The sequence below is a fragment of the Pteropus medius genome, unplaced genomic scaffold (assembly GCF_902729225.1).
Source record: "Pteropus medius unplaced genomic scaffold, Ma_sr-lr_union100, whole genome shotgun sequence".
NCBI classification, from domain to species: domain Eukaryota; kingdom Metazoa; phylum Chordata; class Mammalia; order Chiroptera; family Pteropodidae; genus Pteropus; species Pteropus medius.
Window position 1 is genome coordinate 3,196,496 of NW_024346771.1, and position 25,619 is coordinate 3,222,114.

Genomic DNA, 25,619 nt, shown 5'->3' on the forward strand with positions numbered 1-25,619 from the left:
CGTGTGTGTGTGTGTGTACTTATGTATATATATATATATGTATAATCTGAATATTATTACTTTTTTTAAAAAACAGTCTTTGCCATCACACATGAATGTCTGACATATTTTTTTTCTTTTTGATCTTCTCTTTTTAAATAATATAGTTATTTTCAAATTCTAATACACATGAGAATTTGTTCTCATTTTTGTAATGTAATCCATGACTTTATTCCCAATAACAAGATAAATGTGTTTTAAAGTGATTTATTTTTTATTTTTTTAATAGAAATATCTACAAAATTAATGTTTATGATATTTCTGTTTCATATGTTTAATTTAAATTTCCTAAAACTGAAGTGTTTTAGGTTAGTAAGAATATTTTTCAAGTCCAAATTCTTTTTTTTTAAATGTTTAAACATATTTTTTAATTTAGCTTATTTTTTTTAATTTGACTTTTTTTTGAAGTTTTTTTAAGAAAAAAATTACTCTATCCACCTGGAAGTTAATCTTTTAAATAAACATATGCAGTAGGCTAACTTAATGGCCTCCAAAGATTTCTTAATCTCTGGAATCTGTGAATAAGTGATTTTATATGGCAAAGGGACTTTTAGGATATAATTAAGGACCTTGATATGGGGACATTATTCTAAATTATTTGGATGGGCCCAAAATATTAATCATAAGAGTCATTATAAGAAGGAGGAAGGAAGAAAGAAACCACAGCAAGAGAGAAATTGGAAGACAATATGCTGCTGGATTTGAAGATGGAAGATTGCGCCATGAGGTAAGGAATGCGGTCAGCATCCAGAAACTAGAAAAAGAAGGGGGACATATTTTTCCTAAGATCTCCAGAAGAGATACACCTCTACTGACCCCTCGATTATAGCCCAGTGATACCCAATTAGAACTTCTGACTTCCAAAGTGTAAAATAATAAACCTGTGTGGTTTTAACCTACTAAGTTTGTGGTAATATGTTACATCAGAAACAGAAAACTAATACATTAAAAGAGACATAGTGTTATTCTCTGGTAATTTGTACTAATTCTACCATAAATATGTGTTTTTATTGTCAGATATAATAAACATATCACTTTGACATTCTAGAGCTTTAAATTATTTATTGTTTTAGGAAGGACAATTTTTTAAGCATTTCTTTTTTTATTATTAGTTTCAAGTATACAGTACATTGGTTAGACATCTATATAGTTTATGAAACGATCTTCCTAAATACTCTATCTTCCCTCTGGCTCTACACTCAGCCACTACATTATTGCTGTCTGCATTCCCTATGCCATGCTTCCCAACCCCGTGACTATCTATCAACTACTAATTTGTACTTCTTGCACTTCTCTTTTTCTCAAACCCTCGATCTCCCTCCCCTCTGGCCGTCACCAGATTGTCCTCTGTATTTGAATCTTTTATTGATTAGTTTGTTCTTTTGTTCCTTAGATTCCTCATATAAATGAAATCATATGGTATTTATTTTTCTCTTACTTATTTCATTCAGCATAGTAACCTCTAAGTCCATCCATGACTTTACAAATGATAGGATTCCATTTTTTTAAGGCTGAGTATTATTCCACTGTATATATGAGCCATAACTTTTTCTTATCTCATTGTCTGTTGATGGGCATTTAGGTTGCTTCTATACTTTGGCTATTGTGAACAGCTCTGCTGTGAACATAAGGATGCATATATTTTTACAAATTAGTATTTTGGTTTTCTTTGGATAAATAACCAGAAGTGCAGTTGCTGGGGCAAAAGGTACCTCCCTTTTTAATTTTTTAAGAAACTTCCAGACTGGTTTTCCATAGTGATAATGGCTATTCTGACAGGTGTGATAAGTTACTATAATTTAATAGTAAGTTGTAAAGTTGAATATTGGTAGTCTTATAGTGTCAGAATTGTTTTTTCTTCGAAGCCTGTCAGCTATTCTGAATACTTTTATATTCCACATAAGCAGAATCAGTATGTCAATATTACCAAATATAGATCAGACTGCACTGAATTTATAGATCAAGTTGGGAAGAACTGATGTCTTAATAGTATTGAGTTTTCTTATCCATAAATTGGAATATCACTTTGCTTTGTAGATCTGCTTGATTTTTTTCCCATTGATGTGTTGTATTTTTATGCATACATACATTGTATGTATTTTGTTAGATTTATGCCTAAGTAGTTCTCTCTTTTTTGGTGGTTTTAATTTCAAATTCTAAATGTTTAGTGCAATATATAGGAAAAAATTAACTTTTAGAAATTAACCATTTATTCTGTAACCTTGCTGTAATCATTGACTGTTTCTAGGAATTTTTTTTTAATTTTGTTTTATTTGTTTTTTTTGCTTATTTGTGAATTTGAGATTTTCTACATAAATCATGCCATTTATAAACAAAAATGTTTTTATTTTTCTTCTCAATCTTCTCAATTTCTCATTTGCTGAGATTTTTAGAATAAATGAATGTTGGGGTTTTGCCAATTAATTTTCTGGAACTTATAGATGTAATCACATAATGTTTCTTCTTCAACCTGTTTATGTTATAAAACACATTGAGTTCCAAATGTTGAATCAGCTTTGCACATGGAATAAATCCCATTTGGTTGTGGTGTTTATTTTTATACATTTTTGGACTGATTTGCTAATATTTTGTTGAGAATATTTGCATTTATCTTCAAGAGAGACATTGGTCTATAGTGTTTCTTTCTTGTAATGCCTTTATTTTATTTTGGTATTAGTGTAATTCTGGCCTCATAAAATGAATTAGGAAGTATTCTCTGTGCTTCTATTTACTAGAAGGGATTGTAAAGAATCAGAATAGTTTCTTCCTCAAATGTTTGGTAGAATTAACTAGTGAAATCACCTGGGAATGATGCTTTTTTTGTTGTTTTGAAAGGTCATTAAAAATGAACTCAGTTTATTTACTAGATATGTATGTATTTATGTATTTCTTCTTTTTTGAGTTTTGGTAATTTGTGTCTTTAAAATAATCGATCCATTACCTAGGTTATAAAATGTGCGGACATAGAGTCCTTCATAGTATTCCTCTATTAGTTAGTTTCTAATGTCCATAGCATCAGTAGTAATAAATCTTCCTTCATTTCCCATATTAGTAATTTGTGTCTCCTTTCTCTCCCTTTCTGTCTTTTTTCTTGGTTAGCTTAACTAGAGGTTTATCAATTCTAGTAATCTTTCAAGGAACTAGCTTTTGGTATCATTGGTTTCCTCGATTAATTTCTTATTTTCAATTTCATTGATTTCTGCTCTAATTATTATTATTTTTTTCTTCTATTTGTTTTAAATTTATATTGCTCTTTGTCTTCTAGTTCCCTCGGGTGAAAGCTTGGATTACTGATTTTAGACCATTTTTTTTTTCATATATGCATACAACACTATATATTTTCTTCTAAGTATACTACAAATTTTGACAAGTTGTATTTTCATATTCATTTAGCTCAAAATATTTTTTAAATTTTTCTTGAGACTTCTTCTTTGACTTCTGTGATAGTTAGAAGTATGTTGTTTAATTTCCAGGTATTTTGGAGTTTTCTAACTCTTTAGAAAACTCCAATAATCTAACAGGTTTTCCTTTATAAGTTACTGTTTTCTTCTCCCTGGTTGCCCTGAGAATTCTGTCTTTGTCGTTAATTTTTGATAATTTAATTAAATTATCTAGATTAATTTAATTGTGGTCTGAAAGTAGACATCGTGTGATTCCTATTCTCTTAAACTTGTTAAGTCAGTTTTATGGCCCAGAACATGATAAATCTTGGTAAATCTTCCATGTGAATTTGAGAAAAATGTGACTTAAATGTTATTGTTGGATGAAGTATTCTACAAATATCAATTAGACCCAATTGATTAATAGGGCTATTTAGTTCAACTACATTTTTAATGATTTACTATCTATAGGATCTGTTCATATTTGATAAAGAGGTATTGAGAGCTCTAAATATAATTGTAGATTTATCAATTTCCCTATGCAGTTTTGTCAGTTTTTGCTTTATGATTTTGATGCTGTTACACGTGCATAAACATTAATAATTACACATTCTTGAAGAAATTCATTATGTAACATGTCTCTTTATCCCTGATAATTTCCTTTTGTCAAAAATTAGTATGGAGCTTGGAGAAATATGGTGGAATGAGAGACAACCCCAGATCTCTCCTCTTGAAACAACAATAAACTGAACATCTAAAATTCAATAAAAATCCAAACTGAACACCAGCATGTCTGAGCATGGGATATTCTCATAAGAGCTATCACAGGTCAGAACCCTAGGTGTTGGAAGGTAGACTGGGAGAAATAAAGAAGCTTCCTCTCACAGCCAGAGCTCCCTGGGGGGGCGGGGGAGAGGGGGAAGAGGAGAGAAAGTACAGCGAGTTTTTTGAACAGCCCTACCTAAGAGTGCTATGAGCTCCATGGGGCAGGCTGCAGGACACGGTCATCAGAGCAGAAAGCAGAGAAGCAGGGACAACAGAAAAACAACAGTTGATTTTTACCAGCTGCAGTTGCAAAATCAAGGAGAGCCACAGACCCAACCATCAACCCAGAGGTCTCCCCCACCAACCCTGAGAGAAGGAACTATGAGGAGCCCCAGGGGAATCTGAACAAAAGCTACCGAAACTGTCGCTAACACTGTCAGGGACTGAGACTGAGAGAAGCAAGTGTGATTAAATATCTACAAGAAAATAAAAGCTCATTATTAAGAATTTATATAAAGCAGAGATCCAAGAGGCTTAGATGCCACTTACTGGAATCCAAAAGAAAAGTGCCATCTTTGCAACAGGGTAAAGAGAGACCTTTGTATGATACATCTTCTTTCTGGAGAAACAGCAGAATACACTTCTTGCAGAGAAATAGTCCATTAAACACCATGAACAACCAAGGTGACAAGGCATCTCAGAAAGAAAGAGAAAAAATCTACATAAAATAAGCATACAGACATAGAAATATGAGACTTAAATGACAGAAAATTCAGGACGGTACTTCTGAAAAACTCAGTGAGAACCAAAATGAGTCACATCAACAATTTCAGGAAATGAAAAGTACAACTAGATGAGCAGAGCAAGGAGATTGAAACCCTCATAAAGAACCAAATAGAACTTCTAGAGATAAAAAACACACTGCAAGAACTGAAAAATGAAATAGTACGCTTGGGAAATAGAGTCTACCAAATTGAGGAACAGATCAGTGATATAGAAGACAGAAATCTAGAAATAAAATAGAAGGAAAAAGAGAGAAACCGAAGAATGAAAAAGAATGAAAGAGAAATATAAGAACCAGCCGAAACCATCAGGAGAGGAAGCATAAAAATAACGAGCATTTTCGAAGGCGAAGAAAAAAAAGCAGGGATTAGAAAGCATTTTCTGATAAATGGTAGGTGAAACTTTCCCAAATCTAAGGAATGAGCTAGAGCTTGGAATTCAAAGTCAACAAAACACCCAATTATCTCAACCCAAAAGGCCTTCTCCAGGACACATTGTAGTAAAATTATCAAAAATTAACGACAAAGACAGAATTCTCAGGGCAACCAGGGAGAAGAAAACGGTAACTTATAAAGGAAAACCTGTTAGATTATTGTCAGACTTCTCAACACAGACCTTACAAACCAGAAACGAGTGGACTTAAATATTCAAACTATTAAATGACAGGAACTCAAAGCCTAGAATAATATATCTAGCAAAGCTCTCCTTTAGATATGAAGGAGAAATAAAACATTTCCAGACATACAAAAATTGAGGGAATTCTACACTACGAGACCTGCACTATAGGAAAAACTGAAAGGGGTCAGCTCACCTCAAAAAACTGACAAAAAATAATAATAATAATTAGGAGTAAGGTGACAATCAGGCAAATAGAAGCAGAAGAGTGCAACTCTTACTAAGAACAGAATATTATAAGCTTAAACAATAAGAAGAAATTTATTATAGCAAGATAGGGACAAGTTGAGAAGAATGACTGAAAAGGGGAGGATTCAAAGAACCAAATTCACAAAGAGGAATAGAAATAAGGCCCGCACAGGAGAAAATAGACGACTGTAAATATATAACTATCTTTTAGATATTCACAATGGTAACTACATGCTAAAGATTCAGAACTGAAGTTCATAACATAAAATAAGAAGAACTAGAGAGAAAACCCACAAAAGCCAACCAATATAAAGAAGAGAAACACAAGGACAAGATAGCAATGGAAACACTAAGTTACCAGAAAACAAAAGATAAAATGTCATAAGACGACCTCATATTTTAATAATCACCCTAAATATAAATGGCTGAACTCATTAATAAAAATGGACAAAGTTGCAGATTGGATTGAAAAACAAAACCCAACCATATGCTGCCTCCAAGAGACACATCTCAGCTCCAAAGACAAATGTAGACTCAAAGGGAAAGGATGGAAAGTGATATTTCAAGCAAATGGCATTCAGAGAAAAGTGGGAGTAACAGTACTAATATCGGACAAACTAGAATTCAAAATAAAAAAGGTAAAGAAAGATATTGAGGGACACTCTTAATGATAAAGAGAATTATGCACCAAAAAGACATAACACTTATTAATATCTATGCTCCCAATCAGGTAGCCCAAAATATGTAAAGCAATTACTAACAGATATGGACATATCATCCAAACACAAAATCAATAAGGAAATAACATCCTTAAGTGACACATTAGACAAACTGGAAATAATTGGCATTTACGGAACCAGTCATCCCAAAAGAGCTGCTTATACATTCTTCTCTAGTGCACATGGAACATTCTCAAGAATTGACCACATACTGAGACACAGAGAAAGCCTCAACAAATATAAGAGGGTTGAAATCATACCAAACATATTCTCTAATCATAATGCTTGGAAACTAGAGATCAACTGCAAAAAGAAAGTGGTAAGAACCACCAATAGATGGAGATTAAACAACATGCTACTGAAGAATAACTGGATCAGAGAAGAAATAAAAAGAGAGATCAAGAGCTATATAGAAACAAATGATAATGAAAATACAACATATCAAAATCTTTGGGACATGGCAAAAGTGGTCAGGAGAGGAAAGTTTGTATCATTACAGGCCTATCTCGAAAAATAAGAACAAGCCCAAATAAACAACATAATGCTCCATCTTAAAAAACTAGAAAAGGAAGAACAAATGAAGCCTAAAGTCAGCACAAGGAAAGAAATCATCAAAATTAGAGCAGAAATAAATGAAATTGAAAACAAACAAACAAAACAATAGAAAAAATAAATGCAACAAAGAGCTGGTCCTTTGAGAAGATTAAGAAAATTGGCAATCCCCTGGCTAGACTCACTAAAGAAAAAAGAGAAATGTCACAAATAAACAAAATCAGGTATGAAAGTAAGGAAATTATGACAGGCACTGCAGATATACAAAGGATCATACAAGAATACTATGAAAAAGTATATAACACCAAATTTAATAACCTAGAAGAAATGGACCAGTACTTAGAAAAATACAACCTTTCTAGACTGAATCAGGAAGACCTGGAAAATCTAAATAGACTGATAAGCAGTATGAAATTGAAACAATTTCAAATACCTACCAAAATGTAAAATTCCAGGACCAGATGACTTCACCAATGAATTTTACCAAACATTCAAAGAAGATTTAATACTTATTCTCCTCAAACTTTTCCAAATAATCGAAGAGGATGCAATACTTTCCAACTCATGTTATGAGCTCAGTATTACTCTGATACCAAAACCTAGTAAAGATAGCAGTAAAAAAGAAAACTGCAGACCAATAACTCTCATAAACACTGATAAAAAAATCCTAAATAAGATACTAGCGAACTGAATACAGCACATATTAAAAAGATTATACACCACGATCAAGTGTGCTTTATTCCAGGGGCACAGGGATGCTTCGATATACACAAATCAATTAATGTGATAAACCATATAAACAAATTAAATTTTAAGAATCATATTATCATAACAATAGATGCAGAGAAGCCTTTGACAGGATATAGCATCCATTTATGATCAAAACACTTTACTAAATTAGTATACAAGGTAAGTATGTTAACATAATGAAGACCATATATGACAAACCCTCAGCTAACATTATACTGAATGATGAAAAACTAAAAACCTTCCCTCTAAGATCAGGAACAAGGCAAGGCTGTCCCTTATCGCCACTGTTATTCAATATATGTTGGAAGTCCTAACGATTGCAATCAGACAAGAGAAAGATATAAAAGGCATCGAAATAGGAAACGAAGAAGTCAAACTGTCACTATTTGCGGATGACATGATTCTCTATATAGAAAACTCTAAAGACTCCACAAGAACACTACTAGAAACAATAAGCAAACACAGTAAAGTTTCTGGATATAAAATCAATGTTGAAAAACCCATAGCGTTCCTATACTCTAATAATGAAGTGTCAGAAAAAGAAGTGGAAAAAAATTATTCCTTTTGCGATTGCAACAAGAAGAATAAAATACCTAGGAATAGATCTAACAAAACATGTGAAGGACCTATATAATGAAAACTATAAGACCCTATTAAAAGAAATCGAAGAAGATACAAAGAAATGGAAAGATATTCCGTGTTCTTGGATTGGAATAATCAACATAATTATAATGACCATATTACCTAAAGCATTATACAGGTTTAATGCAATCCTAATCAAAATCTCATCAGCGTTTTTTAAAGAAATAGAACAAAAATTATCAGATTTGTGTGGAAACACAAAAGACCCCGAACTGCCAAAGCCATCCTGAGAAAAAAGAATGAGACTGGAGGCATCATTCTGTCCAACTTTAAATTATACTACAAAGCAACAGTAATCAAAACAGCATGGTATTAGGAGAAAAACAGACACATGGACCACTGAAACAAAATCAAGAATCCAGAAGTAAATCCATATTTATATGGGAAATGATTTTCTACAAAAAAGCCAAAAACATACAATGGAGAAAGGAAAGCCTCTTCAATAAATGGTTCTGAGAAAACTGTAAAGCCACCTGCAACAGAATGAAGCTAGAGTGTTGACTATCACCATATATCAGATTTAACTCAAAATAGCTTAAGCATTGAAATATAAGATCTGAAACAATAAAATGCATAGAATAAAACGTAGAAACTAAACTTAAAGATGTTGGACTTAAAGAGGATTTTATGAATTTGACCTAAAAAGCAAGGAAAGTAAAACAAAAACAAATGAATGAGACTATAACAAACTAAAAAGCTTCTGCTCAGTAAAAAAAAAAAAAAAAAAAAAAAAAAAAATCATCAACAAGATAAAGAGACAACCATCTGAATGGGAGAGATATTTGCAAGCAATGCTTCTGACAAGGTCCTAATATCCAAAATATACAAAGAACTCATACGACTCAATAACAACAAAAAAACAAACAATCCAATCAGAAATTGGGCAGACACTTCTCCTTAGAGGACATACAAATGGCCAACAAATATATGAAAAGATGTTCAACATCACTAGGTATTAGGGAAATGCAAATCAAAACCACAATGAGATACCACTTCACACCTGTTAGACAAGCTATAATCAACAAGATAAGTAATAACAAATGTTGGAGAGGCTGCAGAGAAAAAGGAACCCTCATACACTGCTGGTGGGACTGCAAATTGGTACAGCCACTATGGAAAACAGTATGGAGGTTCCTCAAAAAACTAGAAATTGATCTATCATATAATCCCACAATCCCTCTACTAGATTTTACCCCAAAGACTAGAAAACCCATATCCAAAAAGATATTTGCACACCGATGTTAGCAACATTATTCGCGGTGACCAGGACCAAAAGATATTTGCACACCGTGAATAGCAACATTATTCACAGTAACTGGGACATGAAAGCAACAGAAATGTACTATGAAGTTGTGGTACATATATATAATGAAATATTATTCAACCATAAGAAAGGATGAAATACTGCCTTTTGTGACAACATGGATGGACCTCGAGATAATCATGGTAAGCGAAATAAGGTAGACAGAAAAAGTTGAAAATCACATGATATCACTTATATGTGATTTTAACCTAGGTTTATATATGAGATATAAACCTAAAAGGAGCAAATGAACATGGTCATGGTCAATAGACTAATGGTTACCAGAGAGTAGAGTGGAGGGGAGATGCGGGAAGTAGACGAGATTAAGAGTGTCAAATATGTGGTGACAGGAAGAAATCTAACTCTGGAAGATGAACAGAGTGTAAACATATATATGCCTTACTGTTAAAGTGTACAGTTGAAACTTATTGGATTTCGTTAGCTGTAGGGATCTAAAGCTCCCAAAATTCAAAAGAGTGCATGGATTATCTCGAGAGGCCTGCTTGCATAAAAAAGGGAGAAGGCTGGTTCTGTGGAATTCCAGGAAGAAGAAGATTAAGTATAGACAAAGGGAGTGTCGGAGCGAGTGTCAAAGGAAGTGTCCATTGTACCTGGACCTTCAGGATGTTACTTTAATTATGTTATCTTGGGATACACAAAGGAACAGATTATGTATAAAAAGGAGCATAAGAAATAAACTCGGAGAGACAGTTGTGAGATCTGTTCTCCCTCCTGCACCCTGTCTGTCTTCTCTTTTTTCTCAGTCCCCGCTCCCCCATTCAGGTACCTGGTTTGACTTGGTCGGCTGGTTTCCGACAGTTAGCCAATGAGACCATAAGAAATAAATTAATAATTTAAAAAAATTAAAATGGTTACTATAGTGTTAGCATGATATGTCTTTCTTCAACTCTTTCTTTTAAATAAATCTGTGTCTTTGCATTTAAGTGAGTTTCTTCTAGACACCATGTAGTTGGATCTGTATTTCTTTTTAATTTAGTCTGACAATCTTTGACTTTAGTTGTTTTATTTAGATTCTTTCTATTGAAAGTAATTTACTGATATAGATGGAGTAATATTTACCATGTTTGTAACGATGTTTTATTTGTTGTGCTTATTATTTGTTTATCTTTTAATCTTCTCTTAATTTTTGCCTTTTCTGATTTTATCTGAGAATTTATTTGATTCCAATCTCGTTCCTTTTTCAGTATATTGATTTTCCTTCTTTTCAATTGTTACTCTAGTTTGCAAAATACATTTACAACTAAGTCCACTTTAAATAACATGGTATTACTTCACAGGTAGAGAATGTAACTTATAATAAAGTTTTCCTAATTTCTTCCTCCCATTCCATGTAATATTTCTGCCATTCATTTTACTTATCTATATGCTATAATCACCCAATATAGTGTTGTTATCATTGCTTTGAACAAATGGTTATCTACTACACTAAATAGGACTAAGAAAAATGAAATAATTTATTTCTTTCACTTAATTTTTCTTTTTTTTTTAATGTAGTTATGAGGTCTGGAAATTTCTAATTGTTTACTCTCCACTAAACTGTGAGTGGAGGATAAATAAGGTAATTGTTAACCCCTCCACTGGCTCTTAAGTTCTTTGATCTCTGGTTAAGTGTTTACTTCAGTGATTTCTTTTATTCTTTAAATAAATTTTACTCTTAGAATAGCAGTATTTTTCTTTTATTTTCATTTTGAATGAAATTAATTAAATATGATCTGAAATTCTGTTTACTCCAAGCTTATTTTCAAAATCACAGATAATTTCTCAAGTTTTCATGATGAAAAATGATGCCAATCCTATGAAAGTTCTAAAATGAATTAAATACTCTACAATATATACCATGCTTTTCTTTGGTTGAGCAGATTATCGGTGAGAGTAGTTACATTTTTAAAAATACCCTCCATGTACTTTTATAACTAGAACCAAATATCAAAATTCTATGAACAAATCTGCATAACTGGCTGTTTGATCATTTTTTAAAATACTAAGCAAAATCATGCTATGTTAAGAAATAAATTTAATAAAAATCTTGTTGATTATGACACTTTTTAATCACTTACTATTAAAGCTGTCCCTTCTTCTCTCCTTAAGCTGACTCTTTTCCAATGATTAATTCTCACACTAGGATTTTTCAGAGTGTTTGTTCACTAAAATGGCTCAGTAGGATTTCCTAAACAGGACATTAACATGAGCAGTGGTGTGGGAAGATTAAAGATTAAAAGTTGCGTTTAATTTTCTAAACACTGGGAGCGAAATTTGCCTGTGGGATATTTTCTGTTCACAGGTTGAAAACCCAGAAACTGTATATAATAGAAATGCTCTGGTTTACTTAGCACTGCACTTTGGCCTCATGGAAATTTTTAATGTGCACAGGTGTACTAATTTTTATATTAATTTATCTTAGTTTTCTTTAAACCTTAAAATGAGATAATTTCATGAAAATACTTAGAAAAACTTTGAGGGAAATATTTTTTCAATCTTCTTGTCTGTCATAGTCACGACATCACTCAGAGCCACCTCTACAATCATCTTTTCCAATAAAATATTCTTTGAACTCTATCTGTGGTTTAATCTATGGTTGTAGTTTCAGAGTTCCTGTGCCATATTGTGCCTACCTCTTTATGTCATGTATTAGCAGTCCTCAACTTACGATGGCTCAACTTATAATTTTTTTAACATTTTACTTATGTTTGCTAGTTTATTATTCAGATATAATTCAGGAACATCCAGACGGAAAAGATGCATAGGGTAAAGTGTAAGAGGTGGACACAGAGCTCCCATGCCCTATCTGGGTGCACCACCCACTTGGCACTTTGGAGTGTTCACCAACATGGAAGTTCATCAAATCTTGATTTTCAAGACTTTTTATTTTCTTAAATAACATATGTATATATTTCAATTATACTTGATATATAATATTATATTTGTTTCAGGTGTACAACATAGTGATTAGATATTTATAAAACTCACAAAGTGATCACCCCGATAAATCTAGTACCTATCTGATACCATACATAGTTATTATAATATTATTGGCTATATTCCTTATGTTATACTTTATATCTCCATGACTATTTTGGAATTACCAATTTGAACTTAATCCCTTCCCCCTTTTTTACTGAACCTCATAACCTCCCTCCCATGTGGTAACCCTCAAAATGTCCTCTGTATCTATGAGTTTATTTCTGTTTTGTTTATTTTGTTCTTCAGATTCCACATGTCTGTGAATTATATGGTGTTTGCCTTTCTATATCTGTCTTACTCCACTCAATACAATACCCTCTAGGTCCATCATGAAATACCTTTTTCTAACACTTTACTTTCAGACTCTGTATGTCTTTTAACCTAAAGGGAGTCTCTTGTAGGCAGCATATGTAAGGGTCTTGTTTTCTTATCCATTCAGCCACTCTACCTTTTGATTGGAGCATTTAATTTTTTTTTTTCATTTGAAGTACTTGTTGATAGAGATGCAGTTATTGCAATTCTTTATTTGTATTTTTGATATGTATTTTTTTCTTCTTCTTAAAGTATCCCTCCAACATTTCCTGTTATTCTGGCTTAGTGTTGATGAACTCCTTCAGCTTTTTCTTGTCTGGGAAGCTCTTTATCTATCCTTCGAGTCTAAATGATAGCTTCGCTGGGTAAAGTAATCATAGAGTAATCTTAGATGTAGGCCCTTGCTTTTCATCACTTTGAATATTTTGTGCCAAACCCTTCTGGCCTGCAAAGTTTCTGTTGAGAAATCATCTGACCAACTTATGGGAGCTCCCTTATACGCTTTTCTCTTGCTGTTTTCAAGATTCTCTCTTTGTCTTTAACTTTTGGCATTTAAATTATGATGTGACTTGGTGTGAGCCTCTTTGGGTTTATCTTGTTTAGGACTCCCTGAGCCTCCTGGGGTTGCATGTCTATTTTCTTCACCAGGTTAGGAAAGTTTTCTGTCATTATTTGTTCAAATAGGTTTTTAATTTCTTGCATTCTCTCTTTCCATTCTGGTACCCCTAAGATGTGGATGTTGTCCTAGAGGCCCTTAAACTATCCTCATTTTTTTAGATTCTGTTTTCTCACTGCTGTCTGATTGGGTGTCCTCCACTACCCCATACTCTAAACCACTGATTTGATCATCTTCTTCATCCAATCTATTAATTCCCTCTAATATACTCTTCATCTCAGATATTGTATTATTTTTGACTAGTTCCCTTTTATGTTTTTCATCTCCATTTTTATGTTTTCTATCCCTGTTAAAGTTCTCACTGAGTTCATCTACTCTTATCTTAAGTTCCTTGAGCATCCTCTAAACAGTGTCTGGAACTCTGCATCTGGTAGATTGCTTGTTTTCATTTTGTTTAGTTCTTTTTCTAGAGCTTTGTTATGTTCTTTTACATGAGACATGTTTCTTTGTCTCCCCCATTTTGACTGCCTCCCTGTGTTTGTTTCTGTGTATTAGGTAGAGCTCCTAAGTCTCTCAGTCTTAGTAGAGTGATTTTACATAGTAAGTGTCCTGTGGGGTCCAATGGCACAGCCTTCCTCGGTCACCTGAGCCAGGTACTAAAGGTGTGTTCCTTGCATGGGTTGCCCTCCTGTTATAATTGAGCCTTGGTTGCTGGTTGTTTATGAGGATTGGACAGTGAGGGGCCAACCCTATGGAGCAGGATTCACTTTAGCAATGCTCTGGTACCTGCACAGTCTGCTCTTTGGGTGTGTCCTCCTCAGATGCTTCCCTGGGAGGTGCTTTGGCTCTGGTGCCAGTTGAAGCAGGCCACTGGGTGTGCCAGTGCCAGTGCCTCCTGGGATGGGCCTCCCTGAAGGCCAAGTTCAGCTGCAGTCTGTGCATTTCAGACACCACTTGGTAAGAGTCATCAAGCAATTTTTTGGTGGCTGCCACCCAGGCTGGGCTTAGGTGACTCAAGAGGCCAAGCCAGGAACTTAGGCTGGCTGCAGCTAGAGCCAAGCTTGGGGCTGCTCAGCAAGAGGTACAGGGCACGCCGAGACCAGATGCTACTTCTCTGGGTTTTATAGTCTTTGATAGATTTTAGGAAAGTTCATAGCATGAGTCAAGACAGGCCATTTGTATGGAATAAGCCACTAGAGGCAGTTTGGGTGGGCTTACAAGGTGAGTTGGGATCTCGGATTCACCTGGGTGTAGTGATCTATGTTAATCAGATATGGAGTTAACCAGACTCAGATATGGTGGCCACCAGTGTCAGCACACTGGGAATGTGGAGGGCTCAACAAGGGAACAATTATTTCTGCCAATACTTCTGTCTAGGAGAAAGACGCTCTTACAGTCCTTGCCATGAAGTCTAACAATTTAGTTCCCCCCCGTGTGTCCTTGGCACTCTTGAGCAGTTGCCCAGCTCTTGAATTCAGAACAAGTGAGTCTGTCATGAGTAAGTCTGGGTGTGGGCCTTTTAAGAGTAAAGTCTGCTAATCCCACAGCCCTCTGTGTCACTCAGCCACAATCTCTGCAGGTTTTCACAACCAAAGTTTGTGAGGACTTCACTTCCCAGCATTGGAACCCTGGGTAGAGTGCCCAGCGTGGAGCCAGAACCCTTCACTCCACTTGGGATGCAGGGGCCTCTGCAACCAAGAGACCCGTTGTGATTCTCAACTGCCAAATGTAGTTGTAGGACCAGGCCATTCCTCATTTTGCCCCTCCTACCTGTCTAGAGGTGATCTCTTATGTATGTCCCTAGTTGTAGGACTTCTGTTCGGCCAGACCTCAGGTGACTCCCAGTGATGGCTGTTCTGTAGTTTTGTTATAATTTTGGTGTGATCATGAGAGGAGGCGAGCTCAGCATCTACCTTCTATGCCACCTTGACTGGATCCTCAACTTACAATTTTTTGGCCTTATGATGTGGAAGCAATACACATTTAATAGAAAGCTTACTTTGAATTTTGAATTTTTATCTTTCCCCAGCTAGCAATATGTGATAGGATACCCTCTCATGATACTGAACAATGACAGCAAGCTGCATTTCCTAGTCAGCCACATGATCACAAGGTAAATAACCAATACTTTACATCATTCTGTGTTGTCAGCATTTTTTTTTGGATATTGTGTTTTGTGTTTGCGTAACCTATCATGTCTCCAAACACCCATCTGTGTCTCTTGTGGTGGTAACAAGAAGCGGAAAGCAATTTCTCACAATAAAGCTCAAGATAATTGCTCAACTATAGGCTAATGTAAGTGTTCTGAGCACATTTAAGGTAGGCTAGGCTAAGCTACGATGTTTGATAGGTTAAGTGTATTAAATACATTTCTGACTTACGATATTTTCAACTTAATATGGGTTTATTGGGATGTAACCCCATGGTAAATTGAGGAGCATCTGTATTCTATTATAATCATATTAGTCTTTTAGAAGACTAATTAGTATTATTACTAATGCTAATAATCATGATAGTCTTTTAGAAGTTTAGAGAAGTTAAGTCACAGTAAGTATCAGTGCAATATTTATTTAGGTAACTCAAGTTCGAATTTAAATCCAGATTTGTTTTATTCCAAAGTCTATTTTTTCCCCAAGATATGATGTGGCCATACTCTTGAATGACAACATAAGAATTACTAATTTAATCAGAAAACAGGATGTAAATAATGATTCTGAAATTTTAGTGTATGCTGTGCAATTCTAAAAATCCCTAACAAAAAAAAAAATATGTGAACAAATAATTAAACAAAGCAGTGTGTATGGGAACATAATAATGTTGGCTACTATAGAAAAATAACCACCAAACTCAGTGGCTGTCAGTAAGTGGCTTTATTGCCAACTCACATAGATAGTCCACAGAGCATCCAGACTGTTCCTTTTGGTGATAAGGAGACAAAGTATGCTCATTAGAGATTTTTTGGATCTCAAGCTGATGGAGTCTGTGCCACCTGAAATATGGCACAATTTTGTGGCTTTTCTTGGGCACGAGTGTTCCAGCCAGCAAAAAAAAGAAGGTAGAGAATCACACATGAGGCTTTTTATGGGCAAGATCTGAAGTGATGCAGAGCACTTCTATTCCCATTCCATTGGTAGTAACTCAGTAAAATAATCATAACTATTTGTGTAAGAGGTTGGAATATATAGTCTCTGTATTAGAAATATGAGAGAGAAACAGTTTTGATGAACGTCTAGTCAGTTCTATAACAGGTTGATCTCCTAGTCAGCAATATCCATTTTCCCTCTAAGAACATTCTCACCACCTCTCCAAAGAAACTACCCATGGTTCTATTCAATCACTGTATCTAACTCAGTGTTTGCATTTGATCTCTTATGGAATACCCATTTTAAGTTTTAACCTCAAGTTTGTGAAGTATCGGTAACCAAAATACATACTAGTAAACTAATGCTAATATGTTCTAGAATTGGACATATTCAAAGGTCCCACCTCCTGAGTGATAAGTTCACATTTGCTTTAGATAAATTTTGAGTAAACTTATAATTGTAATAGTTTCTGATTTCTTTTCAGATTAGAATTGGAATTGCAGTTGGTTAGTGGAACTTGGGGGAAACCAAGTAGTAAAAAAGAAATTTTGGAAAAGTAACAGCAACCACAAGACAGAAGAGAATGCAGACTCTAGAATTCAAAATTTAGTTATATGTAACTGTTCTTTCCCCAGGGTGCAGATTAAAAGCAGAGACATTATCCCAATTTAACACGTGGATACTATAGAAATCTGAAAAATGTAAATAAAAAATATGATGGAAATGCAAAGTGTTTGATTAGTGTTAAAGATAATTTTTTTCTGTTCATTAATGCATGTAAGAAATGTCATAATTTTAGTTTTCAAGCACTAGATTTGCTGAGTATGTCCCTTTGTGTTTTTGAAACATGTGCATCAGATGCATAAAATTGCAAACTACCTAAAAATTTTTGACCATTATTTGTTATGTGATGCCACAGTTTAAGTGTAACGTATTCTAAGACCAGCAGAATACTTTATAAACACAAGGGAAAATATTTGGAAGGCAATTTACAACTGACATGTGGGTAATAGTGAGTGAGAGTTGGCATTAAGAATATTTTCAGAGATTCTGAGCAATGAGATAAATGTTTGTTATGAAGCATGTTTCATACAAGGTCAGAAAAGAATTGAGTCAAATTATCTTTCTGTGAGGAAAATAGCCTTAAAAATTAAGATTAGTTATTTTAATTTGTTTGTCTAGACAACTTTGGAACACACATTTATCTCATATTTTATTATCCTATTGATAGGTATTAATAACTGCTGAGGAATACATCTATTTTAAAATGGAGATGAGGATAAGTTAATATTAACAACTTATTGTTCAAGTCTTATAATAGAGCCATTTCTTATGTTTTTCATTTAATTTTCAGAGTAAATACAATTATTATATTCAATGATGATATTATAGACCTGAAGCTCCATATTTTGAGGGACCTGAAATTTATACTATTTGTGTGGCCGCGTATTTTGCAATTTTCTTTAAAATTCTATAAGAAAGATCTTGTTCAAGTGAGAGGCATTTAAGGTTAAGCTTCTCATAGCATCATGGTAACATAGCCTTTACCTATAGTGGAGATGTGAAAACTTAGTCTTAGAAAAGTTAAGTAATTGTCGTAGTAAAAAGCGGTAAATCTCACATTTAAATCTATGTGATTCTGAGTCTACAGACCATAATCTTTCAATTCAAAGTGTGGATAACTAGTAAATTGATCTTAAAAAGTAAGGAATGTATATCAACCTTGGTAGATCAAAGGAGACAATGTTCAACTTGCCATTTCCTTTAGTCACTGGACACAAATAGCCTGCTTGGTTTGTGCAGAAATCCATAGAAATGGTCTCTCTCTCTCTCTCTCTAGTCTTAGAGAGGTCAAGCTATATTTTTATTGGGAAAATTATGACATTATATAATAATTATTTCTGTACCACTTTTTTCTCCTCCCGTCAGCTAAGTGCACATTAAATAGTTACTATATCTTATTGATCTGTCTCCTATGCTTTAGACAATGCTTGACACAAAGTAGGTTCTTGATATCTATCTGCAATGTGTCCTCTTAGATTCAAAAGATGATATATTTTACGAATACTAATCTATAAAAAATAGTTCCCAGTTTTGATCTAAAATAGACGTTGATTGATACATTTAAAAATTAACACTACAACCTGTATTTTAAGCTGCTCAAAGTCAGAATGGGACAGTAATCACTAGATATTCTCTTGGAAATCTCATCTGAGTTCTTAGAGTTGTCTTTCTCAAGACATCAAGGTTACTGACATTAGTGCTGAGGATAACTTACACTGTATATTACGGCACAGACTACTTGTAGGAATAATTTTTTACTTGTTGAATATTTGGCTCCTTCATTGGAAGTATAGACAACATAAATGTTTCCATTGTCCATGAAACCAAAATTAATAATAATAATAAGCCAATAATGCCAGAAAATACTACAAAAGAAGTGAGCTAACAAGCAAAGAAGTAGCCCTATTTGGCATGAAAATAAATATATGTTTATGACTCTTTTAGGCACTATTTGTACTCTTTCTTTAACAAATGTCAGAATCTCACTTCAACATAATGTAAGCCAAAAGATAATTATTGGCTCTAATAAAGAGAGCAAGTAAGATTAGTTTTCAGATGAGAAAACCATGACACAAGTTAAACCACATTAGTCATTCTCTTTCTTCTCCCAATTTATTTCTGTTTCTCTAATTTTGTATTCATTTCTTTGCACTTCAGGTGTGTTTTCTCCATTTTGAAGAGAACACAATGGTTAGCACTTTTCAGGGGTAAATCTAGATTATGGACAAGTCCAAAAGGTTTTGTCTCTGCCTTCTCCAACCAGAAACTACCCCATTATTGGCACCTGCCCCATTTCCACCTACTTGGTCATAGGTACATGTGAGTAATCAATAGTTGGAAGAAAAAGAGCAATTTCCAAAAGAATGGGTACCATATTAGCCAGAATAAAACATCGTATATTTATCATAGTGATGGCTTTAGATTAAAGTAAAAATGTGTCCATGAAGTATATTCTGGAGTGTATATCCAGTTTCTATAGAAATATTTCAATTTTACTAATTCTTTACAAGATATCTCTTAAATACATATATCCATAACTAGTTCTCTAGATTCTTTACCCTTAGTATTGAAATCGATCATCATTGTCTTACATTCTGTCTGCTTATATTATGTACTTAAACATTACTATGCACTTGATAACTCTTAGTAACATTATCATTTTAGTCTATTTATTTTAATTCTGAGTAGACCCTGTGCATCTAACTTATAAAGCTAATAGCATATATATTTTTTTTACATTGTTATTTATTTATTCCAATTTCATTGTTACTTGCTAATTTTGTCTCATTTGAAAAAGACATAAAATGAGAAAATAGCAATTAAGATATCCATTTAATTTTTGCCTTTCCTGGCTTTTGTTCAACAAACTTTGTAATTATTTTTAGGGTAGCTACTAGTGCACTAAACATATTTATTAAAGCTTCTTTCAGAATGTTATGATTTTAATTCTATAAAATTTGTCTCTGAAGTTTTATTATGTATATCAATGTATACTAATTTTTCACTTTGAGGGTTTTAAATGATGCAGGTATTTTTAGATATTTAAATATAAAAGTTATGAGTTATTCCTTTACATTTCTTTTTGTTGTCATATCTCTCATGCTTTTATTTTTTTTGTAGTTGTTAAATCTCCTGAGATCTCAGTCCAGTGGCTGGGATTAGCATCATTATAAATTAAGCACAAAACTATGTTGTGTTCTATAATACTTATCATCCATATAGAAATTTATAATTGCTTTAAAAAGATCCTTATTGCCATTGTGAAAATGAATTTTCATTTCTTCATTTTACGGTTTTTTTCTTACTCTAACACCCATAAAATTTGCCTTGTTACTCATGGAAAATATTGAGTTTTTCTCCCGTCTGCTAACCTTAAAAGTCAGTGAATTAATGTTTTCTCTTAATTTTTGTGAGAGAATCTTCATGTCATACTATATAAATTATTTTTTTCACATATAAACTCATTCCCTCATAAAACTCCTAGTTTCTGAAGCACCCGTTATTATAATAAACAAGAACATCAGAAAAAACAAAATTAACAATAATAATTTACATTTTTAAAAAATCGATATTACTGGAATTTTGTCATTGTTTAGTTCAACTAATGACTCCTAGACATAGAAGGAATAGATATTAAATTAACTTTCACAGATTATTTTAATTTTAATTTTTTATTTGAGATATTGTTATTTTAATTTTATTTATTTACTTATTTGTTTGTTTGTTTGTTTGTTTAATAGTGACATTAGTTAACAAAATCCAATAAGTTTCAGCTGTACACTTTAACAGTAAGGCATATATATGTGTACACTGTGTGTTCCTCTCCCAGAGTTAGATTTCTTCTTGTCACCACATATTTGACACCCTTAATCTTGTCTACCTCCCATGTCCCCACTCCATCCTACCCTCTGGTAACCACTAGTCCGTTGACCATGACCATGTTCATTTGTTTCTTTTAGGTTTATATCTCACATATAAGTGATATCATGTGATTTTCAACTTTTTCTGTCTGCCTTATTTCGCTTACCATGATTATCTCAAGGTCCATCCATGTTGTCGCAAAAGGCAGTATTTCATCTCTTCTTATTGCTGAGTAATATTCCATTCTATATATGTACCATTGCTTCTTTAGCCATTCTTGTATTTAGGACACTTCTGTTGCTTCCATGTCCTGGCCACCGTGAATAACACTGCTATGACCATTGATGTGCAAATTTCTTTTTGGATATGGGTTTTCAAGTCTTTTGGGGTAAAACCCATTAGAGGGATTGTGAGATCATATGGTAGATCAATTCCTAGTTTTTTGAAGAACCTCCATATTGTTTTCCATAGTGGCTGTACCAATTTGCAGTCCCACCAGCAGTGTATGAAGGTTCCTTTTTCTTTACATCCCCTCCAATATCTGTTATTGGACTATTGTTAACAGCTATCCTAACAGGTGTGAAGTGGTATCTCATTGTGGTTTTGATTAGATTTTCCTAATAGCTAGCGATGTTGAGCATCTTTTCATTTATTTGTTGGCCATTTGTATGTCCTCCAGGGAGAAGTGTCTGTTCCGGTCCACTGCCCATTTTATGATTTGATCATTTGGTGTTTTGTTGTTGTTGTTGTTGTTATTGAGTTGTATGAGTTCTTTGTATATTTTGGATATTAGGCCCTTATCGAAGACATTGCCTGCAAATATATTTTTTCCATTTGGATGCTTGTCTCTTTACCTTGTTGACGATTTCTTTAGCTGAGCAAAAGCTTTTTAGTTTGATGTAGTCCCATTCATTTATTTTTACTTTCATTTCATTTGCCTTTGAAGTCAAATTCATAAAATTTTCTTTAAGTCCAAGATCCTTGAGTTTAGTTCCTATGTTTTCTTCTATACATTTTATTGTTTCAGGTCTTATATTCAGGTCCTTAATCAATTTTAAGTTAATTTTGGTGTGTAGTAATAGACAACAGTCTAGTAGTCTAGTTTCCTTCTTTTGCAGGTGGCTTTCCAGTTTTCCCAGCACCATTTATTGAAGAGGCTTTCTTTTCTCTACTGTATGCTTTTGCCTTTTATGTCGAAAAACATTGCCCATATAAACATGGGGTGATTTCTGGACTCTAGATTCTGTTCCACTGGTCAGTATGTCTATTTTTCTGCCAGTACCATGCTGTTTTGATTACTGTTGCTTTGTAGTATAATTTGAAGTTCTTTTCTTTTTTTCAGGATGGCTTTGGCAATTTGGGTTTCTTAGGCTTCCATACAAATCTGATGATTTTTTGTTCTATTTCTTTAAAAAATACCGATGGGATTTTGATGTGGATTGTATTAAATCTGTCAAATGCTTTAGGTAATATGGTCATTTTAACCATGTTGATTCTTCCATTCCAAGAACACGGAATATCTTTCCATTTCTTTGTATATTCTTCAATTTCTTTTAATTGTGTCTTGTAGTTTTCATTATATAGGTTCTTCACATGTCTTTGTAGTCGATTTTTGATAATTTTAATATAATTGTCTTGGTGAAGGCCTTTCTGGGTTGAGATAATTAAGTGTTCTGTGGACTTCTTGAATTCCAAGCTCCAATTCATTCCTTAGATTTGGGAAATTCTCATCAACTATTTGTCTGAAAATGCTTTCTAGTCCCTGTTCTTTTTTTTCCCTTTTGATAATGCCTATCATTCTTATGTTTCCTCTCCTGATGGTATCAGCTAGTTCTTAAATTTCTCTTTCATTATTTTTCATTCTTCGGTTTCTCTCTTCTTTCTCTAATTTATTTCTAGATTTCTGACTTCGATATAACTGATCCTTTCCTCCATTTGGTCGACTCTATTTCCCAACCTTGCTATTTCATTTTTCAGTTCTTGCATTGTGTTTTTCCTTTATCTCCAGAAGATCTATTTGGTTCTTTTTGAGAGTTTCAGTCTCTTTGCTAAAGAATTCATTCTGCTCATCTAGTTGTTTTTTTCATTTCCTGAAATTATTGATATGACTCATTTTGGATCTTACTGAGTTTTTTCAGAAGTACCATCCTGAATTCTCTGTCATTTAAGTTGCATATTTCTATGTCTGTAAGCTTATTTTTTGAAGATTTTTCTCTCTTTTTTTTTTTTTTTAAGAGGCCTTGTCTCCTGGGTTGTTCATGGTATTTAATAGATTAGTTCACCGCCTGGGCATTAATGGAAGCATATTCTGCTTTTCTTTTTCCAAAAGATGTATTATATAAAGGTCTCTCTTTAGCCTGTTACAAAGAAGGCATTTTTCTTTTGGTTTCCTGCAGGTGGTGTCTAAGCCTCTTGGGTTCCTGCTTTATATAAACCTTAATGCTTTTTTTTTTTCCTTATAGATGTTTAATCACACTTGCTTCTCTCAGTCTCAGTCCCTGTCAGTGTTAGCGACAGTTTCAATAGTGTTTGCTTAGATTCCACTGGGGCTCGGTTTTTGGTCTCAGAGAATATGGAGGGGAGATTCCCTCTAGGTTTGGGAATAGGGGCTGTGGCTCAGTCTTGGTTTTGAAACTGCGTCCCATAAAAATCAACTGTTCTTTCTCTGCTATACCTGCTTCTCTGCTTTCTGCTCTGATGACTGGGCCCTGTCTTAGGCCACATGGAATTCACAGCTCTCCCAGGCAAGGCTGTTCAGGGAACTCAACACACCTTCTACCTTACTGGCTCCTCCTACAGGGAGCTCTGGCTGCAAGAACTAGCTTCTTTGTTTATCTCAGTCCACTGGACACCTGGGGTTCTGACCTCTGGTATCTCTTAAGTTCAGGTCCCACACTCAGTCATGCCTGCGTGCAGTTTGGGTGTTTTTGGTTAAGTTTTAGGTATTCAGTTTATTGTTTCAAGGAGAAAGATATGGGGACATCTCTCATTCTGTCATGTTTCTCCAAACTCTGTTCTGATCATTTTAATTTTAGAAAACATATATTGATTTTCTACATATGGCTATAAATACACACTTTTTCCCCCCTAAAACAATCAGTTTAGAAATCAGAGCTTTGCTACTTATGGAATATTCCTAATGAATTTTACATAATTACAAAAAATGCATTTTATTAACATTTTTCCATAACATGATGAGTTTTAATATTTGACAGGATAAGATACTTGTTATGGACTGGAAGGGTTGTCTCCAAAGATTCTGTAATACCAAATCAAAAAAAAAAATGTTAAAACAACTATTAAAGTCTAAAACAAACTCTGAGACAGCCTATGAAACATGAGATGGCATCAAATTCAGCTGAATGAGTGAAGTATCGAAATAGTTTTAAATTATTGCTTACTCTAAGAAATTAATCACTTAAAAATAATACGACTGCTGCCAGAGCAAGAACTTCTTTTATGCAACAAGAGTACTACTGACTACTACCAACTACTAATTGTTAAGACAATACAGAAATTGGCCACTTTTTCATAATATGTATTACAGTTATTTTCTTATGTTTTATTTGCTTCATGTCATTTTATTATTAATGAATCAAATGATAATTCTTGTAATATCTTCAAATGGAAATTTATGTTGAGATGGGGTAGGAATATCTAAAATATCTATGAAACAATCATTAAAAATTTCTAAAGAAATAAATTAAGTCCAGATTAATTTATAAATTTAAATCAGACAATATAGAAACTAAGGGTGAATATGCTGAGTTATATTAACTACACATTTAAGTCTTTTTAAGTATATCTTAAATTATCTAAATTATTCAACCCAAAATTTAAAAAAAAAACAAAAACCCATAACTGATTATTAGAGTAGGTATGAAAGAACTATTCCACAATGTCATTAAGAAGTACCATTTCTTAGAGGGAGAATCCTCTTTCAAAATCCTCTTGACATATCTCCACGGCTCTTGGTCTTATATGAAGGGTGACTTATAGGACAATGCAACAGCTAAATCCTTATGTCTCTCTTTCATTGTAGTCTATGTTCAACAGTTAATTTCTTAACCGTCACTCTTCCTGTCACTCTTCACACATTCAACAAGCTTTATTTTTCTTCATAGTACTCATCAAACATTCCCCTACTTTCTTATATATAATTATTTAAATTTTAAATATTTGTTTGTTTACTAATTTCTCATCTACATCCTCTGTTAAAGTGTAAGCTCAAAAAATCGGAAGGTATTTATTATTTTATCCTCAATGCCTTGAACGCCTGGCTTATTGAAGGTACTCAATAATATTTTCTGTAGGGATAAATATACATGACAGCTAAAGAATATCTTGTAATTCGAATAAAACATATGAATCAAAAAGAAAATTTTCATCAGTCAGAACCCTGAT